General features: G+C 39.3%; 1 long non-coding RNA gene across 2 annotated transcripts in view; it reads left to right on the plus strand.

Moving 5' to 3' along the window:
- The first annotated feature begins 202 nt into the window (after window positions 1-202).
- Window positions 203-26,556, plus strand: part of LOC106496325 (uncharacterized) — a 41,068-nt gene continuing 14,714 nt past the window's right edge. For both annotated transcript variants that reach the window (XR_010883565.1, XR_010883566.1), the window contains exons 1-2: window positions 203-356; window positions 729-852. This is a non-coding gene — a long non-coding RNA (uncharacterized lncRNA). The remainder of the gene's footprint in view (window positions 357-728; window positions 853-26,556) is intronic.

Below are 26,556 nucleotides of genomic sequence, written 5' to 3' on the forward strand. Positions count from 1 at the left end.
CACAAAGCTGCTGAACAGAGGACTTAGGACTAAAGAAGTCTACCAACCGATATGCGCAAGGACTGATATGCGCAAGGCTGCGGAATGATTAACAAGACTGGAGAAATGAAGTCTGCCACCTGGAATCTGCACGGACCCCCGGGGAGGGAAGAAACAATACGGAGGTGTTGTGGTCTTGCCTCACTAGCAGGGTCCTCCCAAGCAGACAAACTGACAGTCCTGTGATTGCGAAACTTGCTAAAAGTCAGCAAAAGCAGTGTTTGCCCAGAGCCCCAGCCATATAAAAAGAGACTTGGCAGCTAGGAGAGTTTGAGCAGGGACGGGAACGTGACCTGATCATCCTCTCCGGCTGGACTGTGAGTATTCCCCCCCCTCCCCTTTTCCTGGGACGCTGGGTTAAGGAAACTCCTCGAGGTTGAGAGCCCTCTCACTAGGAGAGTGAACAAGAAAGCTTTCAAGTAGGGATAAGCAGTCCTTCCAATTAATAACGCAGTAATCGACGGTTTCAGGTTATCCTTTCTAAATTAGTAACTGATGGTTTTGTGTTATCCTTCCTAAATTAGTAATCGCATTATTTTAATGGATGTTACTAATCCAAGAACTTGTGTGAGGAAATAAACATCTTTTTTATTATTATTATATTACTGTCTCAGTCGTTGCTATCGAACCTTCATAGCATGACAGCGTGACATACTGGTTGTGTCTGTCTTTTGATAACATCCTTACAGGTACTGGCAGGATGCTGTCAAGTCCCCCCTGCAAAGCCATCTCTTCTCCAGGCTGAATAGACCTAGTTCCCTCTGCCGGCCAAATGCTCCCCAACCATCTTGGTGGTCTCTGCTGAACTTTGAGGTATTTCTTGTATTGGGGGGCCCAAAACTAGATGCAGCATCTAGATGTGGTCTAATGAGTGCTGAGCAGAGGGAGATAATGACTTCCTTTGAACTACCAGATTTGCTCCTGTTCCTGCAGCCCAGGATGCTGTTGGCCTTCTCTGCTGCCAGAACACACTGTGAGCTCATGTCCAGCTTGCTGTCCACCTTTTCCATAGAGCTGCTCCCCAGCCAGTCAGTCCCAGTCCGTATTGTTGCAAGAGGGTCTTCTTTTCCAGGGTGAGGACTTTACAGTTGTCTTTGTTGAATTTCATAAGGTTCCTGTCTGCCCATTCCTCCAGGCTGTCTATGTCCTTATGAATGTCAGCCTAGGCCTCTACCTTAGCTACCGTTCCCCTCAATTCCTTGTTATCTACAAACTTGGTAAGCATGCACTTGTCACCTCCTCCAGGTCATTGATAAAGTTATTAAACAGGACAGGTCCCTACAGTATTGCACTTGTTACTGTCTTCCAGGTAGAACAGGACCCATTAACCACTACCCCTGAGCCCAATAATCCAATGCATTTTTTACACATCTGGTTGTCTACCCATCCAGACTGTTAACATCCTCACTTGTATAGAAGAATATTGTGAGAGCCTTGCTAGGAAGTAAATGACGTTCACCAGTCTCCCGTTATCCACAAATCCAGTCACTTTATCATGGAAGGCAATCAGGTTAGACTGGTAAATTCATGCTGACTGTTACCAATCACCTTCTTCTCCTTCATGGGCTCAGAAGTGTGCTTCATGAGGATTTGCTCCATTATCTTTCCAGGGACTGAAGTGAGGCTGACCTGTTGTCCCCCAGATTGACCTTTTAGCCTTTTTTTGAGATGGTATAACATTTGCCTTTTTCCAGTTGTCAGCGATCTCTCCTGAGCTCCATGACCTCTCAAAGATGCAAAAGAGTGGCTTTGCAAGGCCTGAGCCAGTCCTCTCAGCATCTTGGATGGAGCTCTCTGGTCAAATGCACTTTTAAGGGTCAAGTTTTGACCCAGCCCTCATCCACTGCTAGTAGTTCTCCTCCTTGAACCCTTTCACTAAGCACAGATGCCTGGGAAATCTTGCTGGTGAAGACTGAGGGAAAGAAGACATTGAGTACCTCACCCTTATCTGTGTCTGCTGTTACTAAATCACCCATACCATTCAGCAAAGGGCCCACAATTTCCTTGTTCTGTCTTCTTCATGTGTATTCAGTCAGTCACTGCCTATCATGCCAACCAATATTGCTTCATTTCACTTTCTTGTACTCTCCCATTTCTCTGCATTTCATCTTCATATATTATACTTAAATCCTGTGAAGTAGGAAATGCATTTTGATTTTTAGCAAACTATATTTGTACAATGCCTGCACAGCAGCATTCAGCAAGGCAACATCAGAACTAGGGCTGGAAGTCAGACTGGCTGGTATCAAGTCTAGCACAGTAGCTTCTCTATTCATCACTTTCTCTAGCACTGTTTGCCATCCAGGTAAACACCACAGGGAAACAGCACATTTCTGAAATGCTCAATTCAGAATGTTTGATCATTCAGCTCCTAAAGCCACTGATGCTGAAAGAGATTTTCCCAAGGCAGCAGGATCCATAATCTCCTCTTAGGCAGCCATCAGAGGAGATATTCAAACAGAAATTTACATTTTATTGCACTTCTCATACCATCTGGTCATGCAAAGTCCAGAAAAATTCAAATGCACTAGTTGGGTGGCTATCTAGAATCACCTCCTTTACATTGCAGACCCAGCTCTAGCTCCTCTCGAACAGAGGCTGGGTTAACAATGCAACAGACCCTCTATCACCCAACCCCATCTAGACTCTGCCAGAATATTTCTGCAAGATACAGCCTTGTGACGGAGCCTGTAAGTGCTGGGCTGGAATCCTTGCTGGCAGTGAAACAAGAAAAATAAATTCTGTGATTGACTCACGGGGCACATTCAAGATATGCCAGCATCGTATGCTATGGTCTAACATCTGCTTGACTTGCTGACTCTGAAACAACCAGAAGTTGCACACCTGTGTTGGCACAGTCATAATTCCAAGCTAATAAGCCCTGCTGAATGGAAGGATATATTTACTCTGAAAAAGCATTCAGATAGCAGGATCACACAGCTTTTGGATCAAAGCTGATTGGTATCCTGCCATTTTGGAAAGAACTCATTCCTGTCCTTAGCATACTGTGCAGACACACCTGGGCAACTTCCCCCAAATGCAACCTTCTCCTTTCCTTCAGAGATCTCTGCCATAGCTACAAACTGAAAGCATAATTTTCCTGAATATTTTTTTCCTGTGCCATTTGTCACTTTTTTTTACTTGATGGTTTAAAAACTGAAAAGAAACAACCAATCAATCAACAACCCCCCCCCCAACCTTTTGATCCATTCTTACCACAGTCTCTCAGTATCCAGCAGTATTCAGAACACTGCACGCATAGGAGACATCAGACCATATGGGTAAGGGAAAAGAGAGACCTTTGCAGATTCAGAATGTCTGATTCAATATCCTGTCTTGATTCCAGTACAGGAGCAAGGAAATACCATGCATTCCAGTTTAGAACCATTATCATATAGAGACGTGATAATGCACTTCTGAAATGGCAAAAAAAAGGGGGGGGGCAGGAATTTTTTGGAAACAGGACTCCTGTTCTGGGGAAAAGGAAATAGAGGAATGGGAATTAATATATTCCATCTACAACTTTAAAGTTATGTAATAACCGCTTTCAAATTAGTGTCTACAATGAACAAAGGAGAAACAAGTGTCATTGACTTTATTTATTTTTACTGAAAAAGCTCAGAACCTTGCAGATTTGGACACACAACCTTCTATCTTTTTAAAGAGCTGAATAGATTCTAATTGGTCGATCTGTATTGTTTTAAATACACTGTTCAATACTTGAAGAAAGAGCTTTTCTTTGGCTAGCTACCCAAAATGCAAAAGGAAAACATACATTTTGTTTGAGTGAAGAAGGAGGGAAAGTATTCTAGGAACCATCCTTGCCTTCTTCATCTCTCCTTCCCTCAAGCAAGTGAAAGAATGAAGAAACTGAGAATGAGTTTCCCATTCACTTCTTGACCCCTAAAAATACTTAACTCTAAATGGACTGTTTCCTCTGACAAAAAAACAGCAAATATAATATAATGTGACATCATTAAGCAACTTTAAAAAAAGTTCAGCAGTGTCTTAAAGATGATCTTGGAATCTTAATAGCTTTGAAAATTCTATTTTTGTCCCTATGCAGGAGAAGGTGCTAGTCCTCAAGGACAGCTACCTCTAGACCAAGTTAAAAATCTCAGCCATTTTGGCTGCTTGCCTAGTCAAGAGTGTGGTATGAGTTTGTTCCAAACACACACATCACCTCCAGGCAGAAACCAAGCATGGAAAATTGCCAGAAAGACTAATGCATGAGGAAGTTATTAACATGTGAGAACAGGAAGTTATAAATGAAGGCTATATTGCAACCTTTATTTTGGAGGGTGTTACCAGGCTCCTCCTAGCCTGATAAATATTTGTGCATCTATCTAGGAATCTGATCCTTCTTCCACAGGCATCAAACAGTGCTTACTATTGCCTTCACTGCTACAAGAATCAAGCTATCAAGTATTTTAGGTAAGCATTGCAGTTTTTCCTTTCTCAAGGAAATGAATTCTAAAAAGCAAGTACAGTTGATTTTACACAGACTGTCTTTCTGAAGTTCTTAAGCAAGAAACACTGTGGTTTTCTAAGGAAACAAAACTTGTTGTCATTTCGAAAGAGGTTTTGAAAAGTACACATTAGAACCTGAAATGAACTGATGCTGAAATTTTCATTTTTCTACTTTATATCCATACAATTCTGTCCCCACAACAAGGCATGATGCAGGAGTAGATGTTCAAGTCCTAACTATTAATAGACACACAAACCCTCAAGAAGATATGTCACATAGTTTGAAATGCAGTTCTCCAGCCAATGCATTTTAAAATTAGAGGGGAAAAAAGGAAGGCAAAGGATAAATGGAGATAAAAATCATTTCCCACTTATGAAGAACTCATGTGGATCTGGCCAAGGGCATCCAGCCCAGAAATTCCAAGAGACTGCTGCTGTAAAACAAAATGACTCTTTTTAAAGCATTTACTTGAAATACCAAATCTAAATGTTCTTAAGATGAAAGAGCTTCTTTAGTTAATTTTAGACAAGACTCTCCTATTTTGGTTGTGGACTGGAAGCAGAGAAAAGTAAAATGTTTACTCTGAGAACAACAGTGCTGGGCACTGAGCCCAGATACAACTATCTCCCATAATTCTCTTACCATATAAGATATGGTTCCTTCTAGAAGTATTTATATCAGTCTGAACTACTGCAAAATGCCAGTGCAGCTCATTATCAAGTGACAGACCAGTAGGAGCTGTTGCACTGCAATAGACTGTGGTCTCGCCTCTTTACTCAGCCGCTACCCAGAAGAATCAATGGCAAATTATACTCACATATAATAAAGAGCGCAAAAGGAGACTGGACCTGAGATGTGGGTGAGGCCTCCAGCTTTCAAGATTGTGAAAGCAAGGGCAAAGGCAGTAAACCTGATAAAACAATGCTGCAGCTCAGAGGACGTGTGAAATGAATAGGGAAGTGTGAATACGTGTGTGAAAGAGACCTGGCTCCAGCAGCTGCCTGAAGATGGTTGTGAAAGATCACTTTTGGAATGAGTGAAAAAGGCAGAGGTTCACGTCGCAGACCAGGCAAAAGGGTCACAGACTGTCAGAATGGGAGATGAATAAGAAATGCAGAGAAGGAGATGATTCGTTCTAATCATGACCAAATTCTGCCTGTAACAGGTCTCAGGTATGTCATTTGGTCTGGTTTTCTTTCTGTGAAATACTTAAAGCAATGCAGACTCTAAAACAGGCTGGTTGTAATGACTCACTAGATACTGCTTTAAAAGGCATTGATCATGAACAGCACTGTAAAAACGCAGGCTGTATTGGAACCATAAGCTACAGAAATATGTATGTTGGCTCCCTCACAATAAAAAAGTGTCAAAAATTTTAAAGAAGGAAAGCAAATTCAAAATGGCTGTTATTGTACTGCAGTAGCCAAACAACATGTTAATTTCAGATAGCACCACAGCTGGAGAAAAAAAAAAAAAAGATGTTTCCTTCTCTTTTCATTTGCTTCTTTGCTTTAGTTTCACACAAGCAGTTATTATTTTTTTCCTTTTTTTTTTCAAAACTTTTTCCATATTTGGGCCATTACAAAAGCAGAAAAAAGTCATAAGGCAATAATAATACATTTAAGAAAACAAACAAAGAATGTAAAGACAAAATAAAAGTCTCGATTCACATGAAAGATTTCATTTTGTTTCCCAATTTCCGGAAAAAAAAAACGCAAATGAAAAATTTTCATATAAATATCTTTATGTTATTTTTGTTGTCATTTTGGCTTGAAGGGGCACTTGAATGTTAGGTAGACCTGGGACTTTGGAATTTTAAATACACCAAATGTGTTCATTAAAAATAAAGCAAAAGTATTCAATTAAGAAAACAGCACCTGACTCTGAAATTGATCAATGTACTTTAATTGTCAATGCGCTTTGTTGTCATTTTAAACTATATCTCCATGAAACCCATCAGACAAATCTATGATCACTTATCAAAGTGAGTAAAGTTTCCCAGCAGCTGGGGGATCAAAGAATAATAGGCTTTTAGTCTGCAGACTGCATCAGTGCAGTTCTTCAAAGGCAAATAGACTTCTACGTGCGTGACTGCAGAGCACTTTGAGATCCTTTGGGATCACAGATACTGTGTTTCAAAGCACTCCAAGAAGTGTGAAAGTCAAAATTACTGAAGGGAAGAGGATTTTAAAAGAAACTAGGGCCAGATTCCTCATCATCTATGTGAACTCACAGAAAAGTTTGCTTTGATATTCCCAGAAAAGGCCCCTTGGGAGCCCTGAGGAAAACAGCATCTGACCTCGGTCAAGGATCTTGGTGCATCTTAGTGCAGGTATCACATCTTCTCCTGGCTTCCTGGTGAAGATCACAACACTAGGCATCCCACTCTGCACAACACAAAGAAGTTGTTTCTTTTTAGTGGTGCTTCATATCTGGTGTAATGAGAGATAGAGGCTATTTTGAATGCTGTACAAATTTTCTGTGCCCAGGACTGAAGCAAGACATTAAGAGAGGGAAAATTCCTAAGGCAGCAGAAATGCCTTCCTCTTCAACACATTTGGAGTGGGTGAAAACGCCATCAAACTGCATGCTCAGAAGAGCAACAAAAGTCCTCTGAGGAGAAGAAAGGAAGTGATAAGGACGTTAAAGCAGAGATCTGGCAGAAATTTGGCTACATGAACAGGTAAAAGTTGGAGATCATCTAATTATCATCTGAAAACTTCCAAAAACACTTCCAAAGAGTTCCACTTACCACAGGGATGTGAAAGCATTCAGGATTATGTCCCTTAACAAGTTCATGTACTAAATGGCTTAGAAAGATTTCTACCATCTTTCCCCTACCACTGTCCTCATATAAAGATCTCAGAAGTAAACAAGTAAATGTGAAACAATATTAGCAGGTCTACTGATCCTATACAATTCTTTTTTTTTTTTTCCTTTACTCATTAGCTCTCCAAACATTTGAGAAAGAACTAGTGACCTTATCTTGGTCTACCGTTGAGGCACAGGAAGGTGAAGTAGCTTGTTAACAGTACACAATATTTACAGTACTCTGAGGGCTTGGGAAATACTCATATTCCAGAGTTATCCTTACTTCCTTAGTAACTACTCCCCATGCTGAGTATTGAAGTCCATACATATTACACCAGTAGCAAGCTCAGTTCCTCTATGCTGCAGGCACAAGCTACTGTTTCCTTTTTGGAAACAGTTCCTGATTTAATATAAAATGGTCTTTTAGACGAAGGTCTTGTCTACTTATACATGAAGCACTAATGTATATGAGGAGGTTTCATGCAAGAAAGAATGCCTGGCTGTTATAATACCATCTTTATTCGTACTTGGTTATCCATCATGAGTTGATGATGTTATCCTTTGTGGGAGAAAGCCCTTTGTTGTGGGAATCCTTTACAAGGCCAGGTTCGATAAACCACACTGCCTTGCGTATGCAATATGATCTTAATAATCAGTGTATGTAGATGACAAACAGGAAAAGGGTGATTGAATGGGGGGATGGGTCTGAGAAATCTAGAGACAGAAACTAAATACCATAAAGAACTTCTCCATAAAACTGGCTGAAATACATCTGGAACAATCAAGTTGAATGTCAGTTGGATTAAAAATTACGTAGTTTGTAACATATTCCCTAACTTCAACGCAACTTTCACTCCACTCTCCTAACAAAGTAGAATTCCTTCTTCTTTCATCTAGTTCTCAACATTTTCAGTGTGTGAGCAGTTTAATCACTTGAACTATCATGTCTCGCATAGTGCACAGCTCCCTGTTTTCTTGGCTCTTGAAAACCTGTTGCTGTATGAGATGTGTAGTTCTAATATAGCCTAAAGAGAAGATCATTTTGCAACCTCCCCCAGGATTACTGCTTCTGTAGAAACTGTTTCTGACCAAAGACTGATGGCATTTGAAATAAAGTTTTGCAAAAACTATAAGACAAAAACTCTTTTGTCATCTCAACTCTCCCTTCTCTTTTCACTCACCTGAATGAAATCATGTACTAGACAAACTGAAAGATGTTCTTTTTCAGTGCTTGCATATTAGGCAAATCTAAACAGATTTTGACATTGAGGGCAAATTAAATTCAGGTACTGGTGTTCTCACCTCCAGCAGATTAGATTGTGGTTGAGAACACATGAGCCCTCATCACTATTTGAAATTTTTGCCTTTCCCAGTACTTCCTGCACTCTGAGGTGAACCAGATTCTCATAAGAAACACACTATTTCCTGCCACCATGATGGAACGTAGATGTGCAGACATCAAACAAGGACAAGAATGTGTGGCAACAATTTGCTTAAAATTTGGTTCACTCCCTCTTGGATTTTATTTCCTAGGAACATCTAACCAAACTAACCAGTATTGCAAGTAAAAAGAGTCACAGAAAATAACCTCTTGTGTTCTAAATAACAGCAATAGAGGAGTTAGATTCTTCATGTGCTTGCATATTTGTTTCTGAAATGCAAGTAAAAGGTTCACCCAAGGTGAGGAAAAAGTACTTCTAAGAGCTTTTAGAAAAGCTGAACATCAAAGTTCCATTTTTAGTGATCGAGAACATGTGAGCCATCATTGCTATGTGAAATTTCTACCCATTCCCAGGAGATGCTTCCTGCCCTATGAATGAAGATCAGCAACACTAAGGCTAGGTTAGTCCAGGGTTTTTGTGATGCCAGAACATGAAACGAGTCTTCAGAGAAGGGGACACAGGCAAGAGCTCCATGGCAACAGTGTGACTAAACAAAGCAGTATCTGCCCCACAGGTATACTCCATTGAGAGAACTATTTACAGAATGTTTATTCTATAAAAAACGAATGACATTACATAGCTCGTCAGTCTAGTAACAATTACCTGCAATAGGCTGACATATCCCATGTTAGGCAAGGGATTTTAATATTTATTTCCCTGTCAGATAAGGCAACAATTTATGTGCAATATCAGTAGACCTTCCTGTCATCTTAAACCAAATGCATTTAAATCAGCTCAGTTTAAAAAAAAAGAAAAAAGACAAAAGAAAAGACTCTTGTTAAAATTCTGGTGCTAACACTGCTGGTGTCTACCTGAGTGCTTGCTTGTGCAAAAATCACAAAAGATACTTGTTTCAGAAGTGACTTTTCATTCCTCACACTGAGTCAGCTTGTGAAGAAAATTCAGTTCTGCTCTCATGCCTCAGTGGCATTCATCATAAGAGTGGAATCCACGATGGGCTCTTAGAAATTTCAGGTGTCCATGCAGAAGTGTACACACAGGCCTGCATACATACAGCACCAAAATATTTTCCCTATATTGCAGCCTTATCCCTTTCTTATCTGGAGTCTGACTGTGCCTGGGCTTCTCCAATACACAAATATTGAAGTTTTCCACCCCAGAAGAACCTCATGATGGAGAACAGCAAGGTGTAAAAGGAGGGGAAGGAGAAAGAGAGGGAGTGGACAAATGATCATTTCTCCTGGAGGAACAGGCTTGGATAGGAAAAGGCTTGAATAAATGAATGCAAAAGATTCAAAAGTCAGAGATTAAATAAAAGAAATTCCCAGTTATTAAATATCTCACAAGACAAAGTACATTCATGACTCTGGGGGCTCATTTTATAGTTTTGAATTGCTTGGAGATGGCTATACTAAATTATTATGATTGCATACATTTTTCTGGGAAGAGGTGAAGATGGCTGTTTCTTCTGCACAAAGCCCTAACAGCAGAGGTTTAATTTCAGGATAAGGACAGATGTGTATAAAAAAGCATAAGCATTTCTGATACAAAATAGATGACGCAAAAAGATGTTTCATGAAACAAGATGATGCAGGTCATGAAATAAACACTAATCAATGCTCATTTCATGGTGTATTTTTTACACAAAGTCAAAGCCTGAGAGAAGACCAAACCACACCTGTATAACTATCATACAGATCCTGTAGAGAACAGGGGAAAGCAAAAAAGGCTTCACTTTTGAAGCCTCCAGCCCACCATCTAACTAAAAGAAGAAAGCACGTTTTTCCCTATGGGCAAGGAGAAAAGTTTTTCCCCTCATGAATTCATCATTTTCTTGATGGTTCTGCCAATGGTGGTAACCAGAGGGGCCAGGCAGAGACAGCACTTCTGACATTTCATTCCTCTTTTATCCCTCCACTGTCCTCCTTCCCACTGTCTCCTAGTCTTAGACCTCCATAATAGGCTGACTACAGAAATCTCTGCCTCAGGCTTCCCTGTCCACTACTTTTTTTTCCACGCTCCCTTGAAAGACACTGCAGAGGAAAAAGCATGACTTTCATGCTGATTTCCAAAGAGTGAGACCATAGAAAACAACCATCCTGTCACATGCGTCCCATCCCTAGGGCTTTCAGAGAGGACAAAGACACGGCATGATATCACTCCCTTTTCTGTCTGTTGGTCAGCATCCACGAGTTCAGAATTTCTTCAAGGAAGTTGAAGTGATTGTCAAATCCAATGACGTTATATTCTGACTTCATCCCACTTTAACTACGCCTGTGTAGAAGTTTTGGACATCAGTTGAACAATATTGACTTAAATTGTTTCTTGGTGGCAAGCAATAAAAATAAATACTCTTACAGGAGCACTTTTCTGTGAGATTTGAAGAAGATGATACAGATTGGGTTATAACATGAGCTTTCTCACATTTTCTGCTATCATTCCATCCTTTTTTTCATTCTTGGGCAAACTGCTGTGGTGCTGAGGTCAATATCCAAATTTTGAAAGGTAAGGCACCTATATAAAGGTCAATAAGTCCACCTAGAGACAATTGCCAGATTGGCTGCAGTTGAGCTCCAGCTGAAGTCTCTTAAAGCTGGGAAAATCTCCCATTTATAACCCATGATTTCTTGTTATATGTTTCTTCCCACTCAATCAGATGCTTGTTACGTACAGACTGGCACCTCTTTATGAACTTCTGGATTGTTTGTAAGCAAAGGCCTGTTTGTGGTGAGAACCACTGATTTGGGAGTCCCCAGTCCAGCTTTGGTGTGTCACAAAGTCGATTTTCCTACTCAGTATTTCTGAAAAGTAGACTAATTTAGTAAAAGCCTAATTAAGCAGTGAATTATCTATTATCAATGCTCATAGTCACAGAATACAAAGATTACATTGTTTTATAAAAGTACCTACGACTGAAAGTACATGCTATGTCTTGTCGAAGATCACAAAGGTGAGTCAGCAGAATAATTTAAAACAGAATCTAGTAGTTTTAGGTCCTCACTCATGGATCTAAATCTCTGGCATCTTCTCCTCAGTCAAGAGCTAGCCACTCATCTGCAGTTTAATAATTCCTGCCTGTCTTAATATAAATGATTGATAGACAGACAGACAGACATAGATATGGTAGTTCCACGAATATGTATACGTATGCATACTTACATACATAAATACACACACACACACGTCTATATAGAGAATCGCTAAGACAAAAATCAAAGGACCTGTGAGGAAAATACTCTATATTCTTACTCAGCTCAGTTCCTAAGCTCTTGTCTCAAGAATGGCTGCAGTTCTCACCTTGGTAAGAACCAAAGTTATTTTGAGAAAAAATAAATTTCCCATCAGCATCAGGCACTGAGCCACCATCTCCACGTAAGATCTATTACTGCCTCAAATAGAAGAAAATTTGATAAAGCACTTCTTGTGCTCATGAACAGGAATGCTTGAATGACAGCCAAAGCAATAAAATAAGCACATGTTTTAAATAACATGGCCCACGTGTAAGTCTCATTCCACAGAATTGTGCAAAGCAGTTGCTGAGTTTCTAAGATGTCAGCTGATGCTCTGTAAGGAGCCATTGGTGTAAGGGAAAGGGGGTGATAAGACAGTAAAGCTGGCACCAAATCAATAGTGTCCAGCAAAGAAAAGGCTTGTCTGTGTTTCCCCTTAGATTGTTTGTTTTAAGATATTTGCATTTCCCAGAAAATAAAGTTGCTGATATGACAGTGGGAAACTGAGTAGAAAACTCCTGCCTCAGTTTTTCAAGAAATTAATCATGGCAGGCAAAGAATTTCCTGACCATGAAGCTAATGTCCTAAAAACAAATGCATGCATGCACAGAAGTGTATGCCCAGGTCAGCACTCAGTCCAGCATTTCCCACTGCTTGGTCCTTGGGAATAAGAGAATGTGAAGAAGGTTAAAAAAGACACCTTAGACACCTAATAATTTTGCAGCTGTGGAACCTGGTAGCAACCCATTTACCATTTGGCTGTGACTTGGCATTCATATCCAAATTTATTCTGTTCTATGATCCTTATTAGATTCTGTAAGAAAATGTATTCCAGCACATGTGTTCCAATTCACACTTCCTATATATTGTATACTCGGTACAAGAGTCATCATTCAACCAAACTTCAGTACTACTGATTGTGTCTCAAGGTCTCCTTCTGTCATGTGCATCCTAGCTGATTGGTTATTGCTAAGTAAACTTCTCACTTTTGAATAAGACTCTTATTGAGTAAAAATCTGTATTCCTTCAAAGGGAACTCCTAGGATTTTATTCAGAGTAATATTCCTTGGTTATATACCTGTTTTCATTTAATGCTTCAGTCCAACATGTTTCTGTGCTTTGGGATATTTGCTCAAATTTATCATTTTCCTCCATATTTTACTTCCTTTACACCTTTCCATTTCTCACAGAATGTAGATCAGAAATTTCTAAGCAAAAAAATATAGGATTTGGCCCAGTGATTTTGTAAATGATGAGTAAAATTGTTATTTTTAGATCATAGCCCTCTTTTAGGAAGGCAAATGATGAATATCAATTGCTCTGCAGAAACTGAGCAACCCAGCTCTTGACATTTGTCATTAATGGAGAAACAAAAAGAAATTTGCTATATACACTGGTAGCTTAGAAAAATAAAGTAAAAGGGTTCAAATAATGAATACAGATATCCAGATACATATATATTAAAGAAATAGAGAATCTTACAGATGATCTATTGTTAACCAGAGACTAGAATGTTTTGTTTACATGAGTTGGTATTCCTCTTTAGGCCAAGATAAATCTTCAAGGATTTATTTCACTAGAAATAGATTTTTTTTTCAGGTTATCTTTTGCATTAATTGTAGAAAATAAGAAAAAGTTTCAAAATCTATACAATCCATCATCTGGTTTTTAGAAACTAGTATCTCTGTGGCTCATTGTGAGTCAAAATGTGCAAGATAATCATCAGTTAAAAACTTCACTTTTTCACATACTGAGAAAGGAATATTTTGTATGTTCTAAATAACAGTATCTAAAGCCCAGTTCAAATGAAAGTACTGAATTACTGCATCACAAAAGTTTGAAGCTAAGAATTTATTGCACCATTTACCTGCTGTGACCCTATGATCCTCCACTTGACTTGTGTGAATGAGATCTCACACTCAGTGCTTGCTACAACATATCTGTACAGCTGTCCCCTAACTCCAGTCACAAGTCCCCACAAGAGCTCTGGATGACACTTTCTTTATTCCCTTGTTCACCATCATATCCAAGTATGACAGAACACATCCCTAGACCCAACGATATATTTTTAGTTCATTATTCTCTCTCATGTTCAAGTGTCTCTCTCCTTGCAATTCCATTTATGTATAAAACCTTTTGCCATATTTCCAATACAGCCTTTTTCTTTGTTTTCTGAGGCATTTTATCTTCTTCTAGAAAAATATTAAATTTTCAATGTAAGTGTTCTGACTAATCATATATATATCTACTGTTTATACTTAGCATATGGCTATTCAGATGATCTAATACTTGGTTTATCAGCTATTCACTGCAGGCACATAGGAAGGTGACCAATGCAAAAAGTCTTCTAGAGACTAGAGATGGAAAACCATCTTTTTCTCCCCATTTCCAGTTGACAAGTTGCTTAAGACAGATAAAAATACTGCACAGAATTTCTTAATTGTGTTCTTCTATTCAAGCAGTTGCCATGGCTATTATCCAGATATCGTGCACCATATTTTTAAACCCTCTGTCTGTTGCATCTCACATACACAATGTGTTGCAACGTACCTGCCAGTGAAATTGGTTACAAAAGTTTCTCAGCATGATTTTTATTAGCTATCCAGGCTAGCACTGAAGAAGTGGGCAGAGAAACAGACTGGTGCTATCTTAAAGAGCGAGAGTTGTCATGATGGGCTGTTTTTAAGAGAAGCTGCTCTTCAAAAGACCTGTCATTTGATGCCCAGATGAGGCTGAAGACCAAACCGAAAGGCTGTTTTGTCAGAAGGAATCATTTGTGTTGGGATTTTGTTGTTTTTGACATGCAGCCTAATTAGGCCTTTAATTCCTAAACCACAAACTTCTCTTAAATTAGAGAGAGAGAAAAAAAAAAATTAACTGAGGCTTTATGCCACCTGGAAGAAATTAAAGTAAATGTCCTGCCCCACTAATCTTATTTCAAGTCACAATAATAAATTTGCTCTGTATTCAACAGCTTTGTTAGCCTGCAGCTAAGTAGAGTCTTCAGTGAAAATGAACATATTTCAGCACTGATACTTTGACAGTAGCAAATTAGCAAATAATAATAAAATCACCAATGGCTGTAATGTATCCAGACTGGTGCTATCCAAATGTAGGCATTTCTGTGTGTGTTCAGTGAGAGGAGATTATATACATCTTGGGGATTTTGCTGTTGGATATCTAAACATCAAGGGAGCTTAAGCATTTCTGTAGGCAGGCAATGAGTTTGAACATGTAATTTTAAATGGTGACAGGAAAATGGAAGGAGATACTTAATTTTGTTAGTATGGTCAATATGCTCAGTATCTGAGGGGCACTGCCCAACATTTTCCCTGGAAATGAGAACAGAAGAACAGCCATAGTAGTCCAGAATTACCCCCACCCCTGCTCCAGAATAACCCATCCAATGCAGGGTCCTGTCTCCTGCACTGGCCTGTACTTCCCATTCAAGATAACAACATTTCAGGGGCTTTCTGCTGGTTTTGAGTTTTATCTGCAGCTTAAGGAGTCTCAGCAGCACAGGGGTTCCCAGTGGTTGGGGAGTCATTTTGTCTCCCTTATCTCACACCTCCATGAAGGACAACTACAAGTTTCTTGGTTGTCCTCAGAGTGTGGTGGGTGCTGTTGATTCAGATTCCTCTGCAGTTTTTCATTTTAGCTCTCTAGTGTCACTTCCGTTTGTTTGTGCTCCCTGTGTTCCCTCGCTAGCTGCCTCACTGGACTCACTGAGTCCCCCTAATCCCAATATGAGGGCCTTTCTGGTTCAGGGTGGTCTTATGACCTTTCTTTTCCTGAAGGAATCAAAAGAGACAGACAGACACAGATAAATATATGAACATGGCATAGCATGATTAAGCTGGTTTACATTTTCACAGGCTTAACAGATATGGACCATAACTACTGTTTGGTTGGCTAAAGTCAGTATGAAACACTTGCAAACACTGAAATGCAACTATCTGACCATCAAAACAAAAATGTGCTATGAAAATGAGGACATTTAATACTAGTCCAGGAGCTTGACTGCTTTATAACTTAGGTGTCAGCAAGCCATTAATACTTTTGCCTCCCACCTCATGCCTATTAATTCCTTTTATGTAACAATTCGTGACCATCACCATTTCCTCACAGTTTAATGGCTTCAGAGGAAACCTTTCATCCCATTGTTAACCCCCATCCTCAGCTATTGCCTTTTGCAGAGCAAACACAGTCTGCTAGAGAGCAGTGCTCATGTCCCCCACTTTCTCCGAGGGAGGATTCCCTCAGAGGTAATTGTTACTGTCTGCTTTCCCCCTGTGGACGAATCAGTCCCAAACCAGCCAAAGAACAAAGACACGCAGTTGGGCATCCAGTTGTGCTCTAAAGTCATTAGCAAGACAAAACACTCTGTGGAATTTAGGCTTTTAGAAACTCCTCTGCAAGGAGGATTTCTAAGAAAAACCTGGCAGTTCCAACTGGGAGAGGAATTCCTTCTGTTAAATAGAAGATAAGGGAAGATTAGTTAAGCGACAACAAACTTGGAGCTAATGCTCCTTAAGTGGGAATGTGCTTCTTCAGAGACTTCTCCTTCAGAGGGTTGAATGAGATTATAAAATAAAAGATTGCCTTTTCAAATATTTGCAGTTGGTATTAATTAATGACCCCTTTACCAAGGGACATTTTTAACAGGAGCTACCTGCTGCCCACAATATTTGAATTCCATAAAGTTACTGAATTAGCGGTACTATTACCAGCACTGTTAGTATTTTTTTATGTCAGTGCTGCAAATCCAGGGCAAAGTAATGAAGTCCTTTCCGTTGGTATATCACAGAAGAAACTCTGAATGCTCAGTGTGGCTTGGCAAAAATTTGTTCTTTTCCTTTTCTTCTGGCTCCTTGCATAATTCCATTACTGAATGACTGCTAGCAATGGGGAGCAATACCTATATGCATGAATCCTGATTAGTTATCAGTGTTCATGAATCATTTCATCACTCAGATACACTGGTGGAAATAATTTCAAAAAGAGCATATGTTTTCCAAGTTGCTGAAGGAAAATGTTGACATAAATGAAAGAAAGAAGAAGAAAAACATATGCTAAATTGCTTTTCCATTGGGTTGGGAAGGAGGAGGGAGGGGGTTAAACCACAAAAATTCCATTCCTAGCATTTTAAACAATAAAAATAAACACCCAAATGCTTAATGAAATCATGTTATGAAAAGGATGAAAGTGTAAATGCAGTTAAGGTTACATTTGCAACACAAATTGCGCTGCAGTTGATGATAGTTATTCTTGGGAAAAGTGGGAGAAGGCATTATGTGGGCCACTTTGAGTGGATTTCTTCTTAATAACAGTCACAGTGGAAGTGGCCAAGTGTTGAGCATGTCTTAAAACCTGAGCCTTATATAAGTTCTTATATGAAAACCATACAATTTGGGGTGAGAAAGAGAAAAAAAACCTCTTACTCCAGGTTCCAAGAAGTTTAATAAAGAAGAAATAGTACCTAAGACCATTTGAAATCTGGCTCAGCCTGACTTGTCCAAGGTCTCCCACAATGGCAGTCTGTGTTGGATCAGGGATTAACTCTGGGATCTCCATTTTCTGAGGATGATGTCCTCACAAATACACCTTTTTTTCTAATACAAAATTCCCTAAGGTTCCTAGATTTGGGTGATGCTTAACGCTGCATTTTAAACCTTGGTTTAAATTAGCAGTCCATATCTTGTAGATTAGACTTTTTCTTTTAGTTAATTTATCCTGGTTTTCACCTAGATAAGTTGCATTAAATTGATTTACATTAATAAAATAAAAGCACACTACAGTTATTAGCAGGGCCATTCAAAGACTAAAATAATCTTCCTGGTGTTAAAGATGATTAATAATAATAGTAATAATAATATCTTGAGTTGTCACTTAATTGAGAAAAGAAACTGTAGAACAAAAGCAAGGTGCTTTTATAGGTTAAAAATGTGTATTCATTTTGACAAAGAAGACATTATAGAATTTGGAAGAAAGATTAACAGGGTTAAGTATAAGGGTCTGACCCAAAGCCTGGCGAAATCTACAGAGAAAATTGTCATTCAGGAGGTGAGGGCCAGATCAAATTAGTTTCATCCTCTCAGTTCACTTGGGATAGTTGATTTTAACTACTGTATACAAAGCAGACTGGATTCTGCTTTCTATTAAAATGGTGTTGTTCTTGGCCTGGCTTGCACGCAGAGGTTGGCAGTCCCACCCCAGCTGAGGTGACACTCCTGTCGGGGGCTCTACCCCCGCTGAAACATGTTTCAGCTTTCTTTGTAGCAGATGCTGAACCATCACAGTTTTAATTCAGCATGCTTTTGTACCTTAAGTTAGTGCCAGTTTAATTTTACTTTTCTGGCCACTTTCATATATCAGACTGTTAACCACGATGGATCTGCAACTGCTTTATGAGCAGCAAAAACATCCCTTGTAATAGGATTCAAGGTTGCAGAAGGCTCTTGTAAGCAGGCACAGGTTCTTGAGTTGGTCCAAGCAAAGAAGGTGCTGCTTATGATTTGGATCTCCTAGGCCCAGAGCCATGTTTCATCTTGTGCCACTGCAAATACCTTTATACAATTAGGTGAGTGAGAATAAGGTAGACTTAAACTAGTTTAATTCCTGCCTAAACTAGTTTAGATCCTCAGCTTAGGCAGCTTCCACTGAGTTTATACTTGAGTAGTTAAACTGATTTTGGTTACACAGTGGTGCAAGTTTCCTAACACAGAGAAGGTCTGACATGCTGTTAAATTTCCTAAGTGGATTACTTTTGCCTGATTTACTTAATATTAATCCTTATGTTAATATTGATCAATATGTTAATGCCAAAACAACTCTGGAACAGGGAGACAAAGAACACAGAAGGATGATAAATAAATGAGCAGGGGGATGCATATGAACTCTTTTCAGCATGAGGCTGATATCTGTAGATAGTTATCTCACATGGCAGTCCTGCGTTTTAAGAAGCAGAGAAGTTTTCAGTTTGTGATTACATACATATGGTGGCAGAAGAGGCCCTTGGGGTTATTGCAGAGACCTCACAGGAAGCTCGGAGCCTCAATACAGGGCACGGGGGAGGAGGAGGGATGCATGGAAGTCAAGGCTCGGAGAGATAGGAAACAATTATCATTCAGCTGGCAAAAGGCTAAAGATGTCCTGCAGCAACATTCCTGGGATATCCCAGACCAAGAGTTACCAGCAGAAAGACGACAAGGAAAAAGGAAATGCATTGTTTCACTCAGACTGAATTTCACATCCTGTTACGCTAGAGCCAGTACTTTTTTTTCCCCCCCAGTGAATAATCTAGTTGTTGAAAAACACAGTTTGAAAGCAACCAAAACTAGTAGCAAATTCAGCTCAAATTTGGTGTTTGGTTTCAGCTAACATGATATACTCATTGTACGATCTGGGTAGAGAAATAAACAACATACAGGCTAAGGATGTGATTTGGAGCCTTTCATTTATAAACAGATTTTGGAGCAGGCCTGCAGTCACCTCAGTTGTTTCAAAGGGAATGAAGAATTGACAGATAGCCTCTATGATTTAGGCCAAAATATGGAAAGTATCAAAATATTCTTTGAACCTTGAAATAAATCTCTTGAAGTTAAGATTTTCCCCCAACTGACCAAAATTTGGGGTAAAAACAAATGAATAAACAAAGTTTTGTGAAATTATTATTATTATTATTATTATTATTATTTTTACTTTTTGCAAAGATAAATGTTTTCCAGGATCTAAAATAAGCAGCTGAAGAACTGAAGAATCTATTATTCACACCACACATCTGTGCATGTATCAGTATGTAAACAGAAAAAATGAAATGGATTGTTAATTGCAGTAAGAACATTAGCTCTAAATAAAGAGCACATGAAGATATCCTAGTGATGGTATATATTTCTTGTGATAAAGACTGAGAATCCTTAGAAGTATATGCTTCATATGGAGTATGAAGAGAACCAAATCACTGTTTAGATTTCTGGGGACAGCCATCATTTTTTTATACAATTGTCTACATTTTTTAACACATCATTCCATTTTTTAAAATAATGTGTCTCTGTGTTATTAGAGTCTGCTTAAACAAAGATCATGCATAAAATTATTATCCATTGTTCAACCATAACAAACTCCAGGTTTGAAGGGGAAATTAAGTCTTCTCCATCTGAGGAACTCAAATGACAGGAGGTCTGCACCAGTACTTGTAGGAATGAGATTACTGCCCATTTACAGACAGTTTCTCTTTTCCGGCATCAAAGGTGAAAAGATGAGGACTTGTAGTTTTCTCCATGTAATTGTCAGTGGCAGATACTGTAGCCAGGAGAGGGCTATGCCAACAATTTGATCGGAACAATAACCTGCTAAGATTGTTATTTCATTTCTGACAGAAAATTTTATCAGGTGCTGTGGCAACACAAGGAATGGAATAGATGCACTATTCTGTACATTTCCACTGTGGACAAAAATACAATCTATTCACCCTTAGAGCCTTCAGGAATGTCTTTTGAAAAGCATTCATTGGACCTGAGTGCCTTCATTTCTCAATGCCCCACCTTGTACGTGTCTTTTTTCAGCAATGAAGACACCCAATGTTAATTTAAGCTTTTGAAAATGTGGCCTTCAGTAGGCATTTGAGGCTTCTATAGAGAACTGAGGTTTGTCATACAACGCTAGAAGATTTAATTAACCATGCTGCAACATCACCAAACTTAACAAAAACTACTGCAGTGTATCCAAAGAGGTTAATACTCATTAGGTTTCATGTATCTGCAGATCACCATTTGCAATGCTGTAGGTGAAGCTTGGATAAAATTGTCCCAGAACTATGCTGTATTCTCCATCCTAGAAGAACGTATGGAGAACGTATTTATCTTTCACTCCAGCAATGTCAGCCCTATCTTATCAAGGCATGAACTCAGTCCCATGAGCCCCATTCCATCTACGCAATCACTAGCCTGTTTTGGCAAATGATCTTCAGAACGTTCTGATGCAACAGGCTGTTATATTCAGATGTTGTGTGACCTTATGTGGAAGACTTACACTAATCCCAAGGAACAGCGCTCTGAATGTGGTTTCTACATTGAATAGTAAAACATATGTTGTTTTTTCTCCTTTGTCTATTTTGTAATAACATTGTCCCATTTCTGACTTGAATTTTAACCTACTACCTTACTGATCCAGGGATATTTCCTTCACTGCAATTAACATAGTCTACCACAGTCTTACTCTTTATTTCTCAGTGCAGGGGAAGATCTCTAGCTTTGATTTAGAATCATCCATATTATTTTCCCAAAGCATAAAATGTACTTACTCCCTTCCTGAGGATGTAAATGCTTTTATTTCAGCACTTCTGCTAGGATGACGCAATGGGGAGAAAGTTCTTTATGAGTCACAGAAGTTTGTGAATTTCTTTAAAGGAATTTACTTCTCTGGCAAATGAAATGCAGCTACAGAATAACCTTGACTATTTAAATCTCGGAATCCCAGAATTCCCAATTACCCAAGCTCAAGGGTCAAGACCTCTGAAGTCTGTCAGTCCTCCCAGAAATTCCCACTGCTTATCGGAATTTATGCAGAGTGCCTGTTAACTGTTAATGTGTAAATATCTCAAAAAGTACAAGTGGGGACACATAGCCAGTACAGATGCTGTAACACTGCTGTTAAACAGCCCTTCCCTCCACTCCATCTTTCACTTATATAATAGAAATTTGCTAATGATAAAAAAAACAAATAACAAATTTTCCTTTCAGGATGCCTATCGCAGATCCATATGAGCATTATGGAAGGTTTCAGTAAGCAGTGTTGTTCTTTCAAATCTTACTGTGTGAGCAAATGTCCAGCTTTGGGAAGATATCCTAAATTGTGAAATTTCATTAAATGTGCCTCTAAACAAAACCTCTAATCCTTAGGGAGAAAACTGTGTGAATAGTGGAAAAACATGCTTTCTGCCTTGAGTTCCAATTTGAATCATTTTTACGGGAAGAGTTGTTTCCTGGGAACACCAGTCCAAGACATCTTATTGCTCCGCCTGCTGCATTTGACCATATCTATCTTGGTACATCTATTCACCAGTTAAGTGAGTTACATTTACAATTCATGCAGACCCTATGCTGCTGTTCCCTCTGCTACTCTGGAACTGACATAAAAGGTATCAGACATCTGTTAGGGCTTGGCAGGAGGCGATGACAGTGGCAGAAGAAGAGAGAAGCAATGTTCTCCATCATGGATTCACTAATCAATATTCCATTACATTGGGATGTTTTCCATCCAGGACCCAGAAAATGCTCTTACAGCTGCCAACGCAATGCTGTTTTGTGTCAGACTACTTCATAAACTATGAAAAGGAAATGGAACAACAAACTGCAGAGAATACAAATTCAACATATTTTCTGTGTCTTCTTACACAAGAGAAGGGTAATGGATATTCATAGTGGCTTGACTGGTTCTTATGAATAGTGCAAGCATATGACCGTTATTTGTGTATTTCCTTCCTAGCAGGTGAAGACCTTTATGCTAGGACACCTTCTACCATTGAAAATCTTGTGTTGAGGTTCTCTTGTTTTTTAGTTTTTCAAGCAACACAAAGCAATTAGGAGGCTGTATTTTATTTGTCAACAAGAGCTGGTGATCACAAAACCCCCAAAATGCATTTTCAAGTACAACCAGTAGAAAGTGAAATTAAGACTTTTCATCTCCATCCCTAGTTAACATGACTTAACATTGCAGACAAAAGATAATTTCAGGGCATAAAATGCAGGCATAGCATTCAGATTTCTTTTTGCACAAACTTTCCTGTAATATTAGGCAGGGCACAAATGGGCTGCCTTTCAGAGGTGTTCATCAGCAGTTTTACTTCTTTTGATATTTTGGGTATTCCCAACATCTGGAAAGTCAGCTCTGCACATGCTTTATCTCAGGCTTTTTTCCACTGGCTGGCAATGATACTTTTCTACTCTTCAGGGTACTAATCAGACTTGGCATGGTTTGATTTAACCCATTTTACTTTGCCAGTAAGGCAGCTAAAAGTTTGCACATAGCCAGTTGCCACATATGCAGCAACTTAAGATAAGCGTTTTAAATATCTTGTAAAATTGACCCTCCAGGGAGTCCAGTATTGTTCAACTTATTCATCAATGACCTGGATGAAGGGACAGAGTGCACCCTCAGCAAGTTTGCTGATGATAGCAAACTGGGAGGAGTGGCTGATACCCCAGAAGTCTGCGCTGCCATTCAGAGAGACCTGGACAGGCTGGAGAGGTGGGCAGAGAGGAACCTCATGAAGTTCAACAAAGGCAAGTGCAGGGTCCTGCACCTGGGGAGGAATAACCCCCTGCACCAGGACAGGTTGGGGGTTGACCTGCTGGAAAGCAGCTCTGCAGAGAAGGACCTGGGAGTGCTGGTGGACACCAAGTTAAGCATGAGGCAGCAATGTGCCCTTGTGGCCAAGAAGGCCAATGGTATCCTGGGGTGCATCAGGAAGAGTGTTGCCAGCAGGTCGAGGGAGGTGATTCTCCCCCTCTACTCAGCCCTGGTGAGGCCACATCTGGAGTACTGTGTCCAGTTCTGGGCTCCCCAGTACAAGAGAGACGTGGCACTACTGGAGCAAGTCCAGCGAAGGGCTACAAAGGTGATTAGGGGACTGGAGCATCTCTCTTATGAGGAAAGACTGAGAGAGCTTGGCCTGTTTAGCCTAGAGAAGAGAAGAGGAGATCTTATTAACGTGTACAAGTATCTTTAGGGAGGGTGTCAAGAGGATGGAACCAGACTCTTTTCAGTGGTGCCCAGCGACAGGACGCGAGGCAACGGGCACAAACTGAAACACAGACAGTTCCATCTGAACATGAGGAAAATCTTCTTCACTGTGAGGGTGACAGAGCAGTGGAACAGGTTGCCCAGAGAGGTTGTGGAGTCTCCTTCTCTGGAGATATTCAAAACCTGCCTGGACGCGATCCTGTACAATGTGCTCTAGGTGACTCCGCTTGAGCAGGGGTGTTGGACCAGATGATCTCCAGAGGTCCCTTCCAACCTTAACCGTTATGTGATTCTGTGATTCTGTAATCATACAAACTTACCCATAACTAGCACCTTTGAAGTTCTCTGAGGTCACTAAATATAAGCCATTTTAGTGGAGAAGTATTACATTTGTTTTCCTAAACAGGAATTATTTCAACATACAATAGCACTTACAATACAAATATATCTGCTGACTGGTAAGAAACCACACTTCCATATTCCCCTTCATTCCCCACCTCAAAAAAAAAACCAAAACAAACAAACAAACAAAAAACCCCTCTTTTGCTGGGGATTCAAAATATCTTTCAAATACAAGCTGCAAGTATTCAGCTAGCCATTGATTTCTTAAAGTAGAGGTTGTGAAGGAAAGAGATGAACAACAGACAAGTGAATAGCCCGAGAAAAATCATTTTTGTACCCAGCCTTTTTGCTTTGTTAGCGACATTCAGAAAAACACACATGCAGAAGGAAGCCAGGGAACGATTTCCAGTAGAACGACAGATCATATTCCTCTTTAAAGTATAGAATTGACATTTCTGTGTTCGTTATGAAGTTACATCAGATTGCTCTGATATAAATGACAGCAAAACATCTGTTTTTTACATGAACAGCAGACCTGTTTTTAAACTAGTCTATATTGTGGCAGAATACAAAGCAATATAAAAGTTAATTATGTTTACAAAGGTACGTCTACTTTACAGCATACCCTGTATTGAGACAGTTTGATCTAAAGTTAATTGCTCTTGAATATAACTTTCTAGCTCTGATTTGTGTATTGATTTATAAATAAATCTATATAAGATGGAGAGATTTAAGGTTTTGCTATGATTGGCCTTCAAAGTAAGTCATTTTTGCCAGTGATTTATATGACATCTTACTTATCAGTCATGTCCTTTCAACTATTCAGCTAATAAAATTGTAGTTATTTATCACAGACTATCTTATATGCATTAAAAGTTGCAAACATATAGCAAACTAAAATTAAACCAATTGGTAAATCGAATAATCAATATGCTGAAAACAAGAGCTTAAAAACCGGTCTCTGGAGAGCATAACAAGGCCTTCAAAATGATTTTAAAACCACAAATCTTTTAAGGATTAGAGCTTTAGGCACCTGAATAAATTACTTGTTTATTCTAAATGCTAAGCACCTGTCAGCTCTCAATGACACGAATAAAATTTGTTGGAGGCTAGACATTATTTTTAAATGAAGAATCTTATTCAGATGCCCAAAGTAAGGTTTAGGGAATTACATTAAGGGATCCATTTCTTCTTTCAATAGGAATATGTTTTTTAAAAATAGTTAATATCACCAAGTTTGTATATTCTATTTAACAGTAGAATACTTTAGGCTTGATTGACTTATTAGCTTCCATTCAACTCAAATGCAGCAAGAATAAAAGCTTTTATTGAAAAAAAAGTTTTTTTAGAAGCACAGTTAAGAAGTTTCCTCTCCCTCACCACCCACAATCTGCAGCTTTTCACACATATGTGAGCTAAGCACATCATGTGAACAAATTGAAAAGGAGTGGTCCATTTTCCTCAGTCAGCCTGCGTGGAATGGTGAATGTGGGACTCTGCTATATTCTGAATAGTTAAAAAAAATATAATCAAAGCTAACAATACTCACCCTTATGGGGGAAAAGTTGGAAAGAAAGCCACAAACTGACCACCACAGCTGCAGCAATTAGTCTCTCCTAAACTGAAAAGCCCAACTACCTTAAAAGCATCCTGGGAACAAATTTCAGCCTTTCTATGGAAGACTGAAGTAGGGAGCTAAGCTGTAAAGGAATTTCTGCAGCAATTTTAGTTCAGAAGCTTAGCTGTTTGTTTGTTTGTTTTATTAGAAAAGAGGAGTGAAAGATGTTTTCAGACTTCCCAGTTTCCCCACTGAGGTCACATTTTCTGGTAAAAGTTTAGACCTTTTAAAAACATCTGTGTATTTGTTAGATCATGTACATAGGTTTTACTACTTTGTCAGATAGGTTTGAACAAACGGCACAACTTGAGAAAAACAAGGTGGACTTAAGTGCTTTAATTTTAATAATATAGATGAATAATTTTCCCTTTGAAGCGAACCGCTTGTGATGCTCAGACAGGTGAGGTGTTCTAGAGCTTTTGGCTTGATTTTAACGTTATGATACAACAGAGGAACAGTTTAAAGTCACACAGTTGGGAGCCAAATACAAATACAACTGGTCTACCCTCAGGCACTTAGGTGAAGTGCGACCTGCTTCAGCCAAGCACAAAAATTCTGACAAGAAATTCTCTCCTCTCCTCTCTTCCTCTTCTTTCTTCTTCTCCTTTCCTCTCTTTGTTTTTAACTTTCATCCCTTTTCCTGAACTGCCTGGAACACAGCTCACAACTTTTAAGAACCTGATCCTGCAAATACTAGCTTGTGTGTTTAATGCTACCAGATACCAGTCAAAGGACACTCCTGTTAACTTGGTTGTAATACAGAGAATGGAAGTAAACATGAGTAATTACAATAATCCTCCTGCTCTCTGGTAATGGGGATCGTTTACCATACATACCCCACAGATCAGGACGCTGCTCTGTAGGTACCTTGGGCAGGCAACTGTGGTCTTGCCCCATACC

Source organism: Apteryx mantelli, chromosome 2 (genome assembly GCF_036417845.1).
Source record: "Apteryx mantelli isolate bAptMan1 chromosome 2, bAptMan1.hap1, whole genome shotgun sequence".
Lineage (NCBI taxonomy): Eukaryota > Metazoa > Chordata > Aves > Apterygiformes > Apterygidae > Apteryx > Apteryx mantelli.